Genomic DNA, 2,500 nt, shown 5'->3' with positions numbered 1-2,500 from the left:
AATTATTGTGTTATAAACCGTCTACCTTTTTCCTTCTTAAAGCTAAATTTCTCCAGTTTTTGTGTTATAAACCGCCCACCTATTTCCTTCTTAAACCTAAATTTCTCCAATTTTTGTGTTATAAACCGTCTACTTATTTCCTTCTTAAACCTAAATTTCTCCAATTATTGTGTTATAAACCGTCTACCTATTTCCTTCTTAAACCTAAATATCTCCAGTTATTGTCTTATAAGCCGTCTACCTATTTTCTTCAAACCTAAATTTCTCCAATGTTTGTGTTATAAACCGTCTACCTATTTTCTTCTTAAACCTAGATTTCTCCAATGTTTGTGTTATAAACCGTCTACCTATTTCCTCCTCAAACCTAAATTTCTCCAATTATTCTGTTATAAACCGTGTTTAAAGTGTTAACTTTTAGTTAAAATTTCATGATGTTTGAGTAGAAATCCAGTATAAGCTTTGTGAACCTGTATTGGCACAAATCATAACGTTTGACAATTACTTACAAATCATGAGCACCATATCTATCTTTGATTTTTTAATCAAGATGCTTCTTCAAATTTGTTCTCAAATCTTTACTATGTAAGAGTTCCTCTGAATGAGGAACTAATGATAATAAAAACTAATTGATTTATTATGATAAAACAAATCAAATAAATTAGTTGTATTTTCCAGTTGAGGTTATTCTAGATAGTATAATCAAGGTGGTTCTTAGAACTACTGCGTCTTATTGATGACAAACTTGTCCTCTTGTGGAGTAAGAAATGAATTATTGTCTTTATATTTCTCCAATCTATTTCACTGAGACTTCTTATATTTTTCTTTTCGTTCACTTTCTCCTATCTACGATCGTCATTTCCTGTCACCCGTTATCACGTGTGTTCTTAAGTATTCGTTTCACTTTCCATTTCTCATCGTTCGCTTCCAAAATCTCTCAAAGGATTACAAAGGATTACAAAGGCGGAGCATGCCGACAGGAGACCTTTTGGTCCATATCTAGGTTGGATGCGAAAAAAAAAAATCAATAAAAACTATAATAATGTAAATAACAAATAAAAACATAAATAAATGCATAGGTATAGTTTAATAATAAACATACAGGTAAATAGTAAATAATAATAAATTGACATATAACTAATGATAAATGAAAATCAAACAGACAAATGATAACAAAACAAAAACAAATAAAATAAATTATAATCATTACAGCATCTTGCTCTAACATTTGATCTGTTCTCAACCTGGTTTCTTCCAGAGTTCTATCCGTTCTGAACTTCATAGTAATTTCACATAGATATGTAAGTAAACAAATAAATAATGTAAAAATCTGGTCACTTTTGGACGCATTTTGGTAAATTTAGCAAAAATCGCTGTTGTGGGGTTACACATCATTAATGAACAAAACTTGTAGTACTTACAGTTGTGTCTTTTTATGTGGGGATAGCATTAACTACTAAGAGTTCTATAGCCAGGATCACAAAAGAGGATTTCATAGGACTGAATACCTCTTATGGGTCATCCTAATTGTATATATCGGCAATTAGTGAGGCTGATCCCCGACTCTTTGTAAGTATTTTGTGTTTAAGTATCTGAATACTCAGACAAAGGAAAAGCAACTTTGTGTGTGTGTGTGTGTGTGTGTGTGTGTGTGTGTGTGTGTGTGTGTGTGTGTGTGTGTGTGTGTGTGGACATATATGTAAGCATGTAAATGTGTGTGTGAGAGCATATGTCTTCCATCCAGGAATCCTGTATCTATTCAAGTATGTTCCCCTCAGATCATCCCGCATTGTTCATATCAACCTTTTATGCACAATCTATCCAACCCTGTCTTTTATGCACCAAATCGACAGCACTCGAATAAAATGTTAACATGTTAGTTACACGTTACTTTTTTCTAAATGTAAACTGATCGCCAACAAGGATTTAATTTTCCTCCAAGTAATTCATCCATCTATCTTTTAACACATTTTAATACATTTTACCCATCATGTTGATCAAGAACAGTGATCTATAATTCAGAAATACTCCCTGCTTGCTCACTTCCAGATTGGTACCACATTGGCCAATTTTCAGTCCCGTGGTTCCTTCCTTTCTTCCCGGGAACACAATAATTTTGGTTATTTGGTCCAGAAACGGCTCTCTGGACACTGAGCACCAAATTTGAGATATCATCTAGCCTTTCTTGCCTTCATGTTTTTGGGAAGTTTATTCATTTAATTTTTCCTCATTTTTATGTTATTTCAGACATTGTCCTTCACTTCACCCTTGTTTCTCTGAAAATCGTCTTCCTTGGTGAATATGAAATGGAAACTTACATTTCATCTTGCTTTTTCAATTCTTAAGTACTATTCCTTCAATTTCTATCTTGGTATCCTTTCTTTGTGTTTAGATTTTTCATTTACAGATTTGCTGGACATCTTTACATGTAATACTAAACTACTTTCTAAGGTCTTCTCTCTCTTTTTTTGTGCATTCATATATGTTTTTTTTTCTGGGCTCT

At 32.7% G+C, this 2,500-nt stretch overlaps 1 protein-coding gene across 7 annotated transcripts in view; it reads left to right on the top strand.

The window, feature by feature from the left end:
* The window catches only part of LOC143035893 (uncharacterized), a 436,538-nt gene that overhangs the window by 246,016 nt on the left and 188,022 nt on the right, over window positions 1-2,500 (top strand). The window lies entirely within an intron of this gene.

Source organism: Oratosquilla oratoria, chromosome 19 (genome assembly GCF_046742065.1).
Source record: "Oratosquilla oratoria isolate Oo_2021 chromosome 19, ASM4674206v1, whole genome shotgun sequence".
Taxonomy (NCBI): domain Eukaryota; kingdom Metazoa; phylum Arthropoda; class Malacostraca; order Stomatopoda; family Squillidae; genus Oratosquilla; species Oratosquilla oratoria.
The sequence above is the reverse complement of the archived record's forward strand: the minus strand, read 5'-3'. Positions and strand labels throughout refer to the sequence as shown.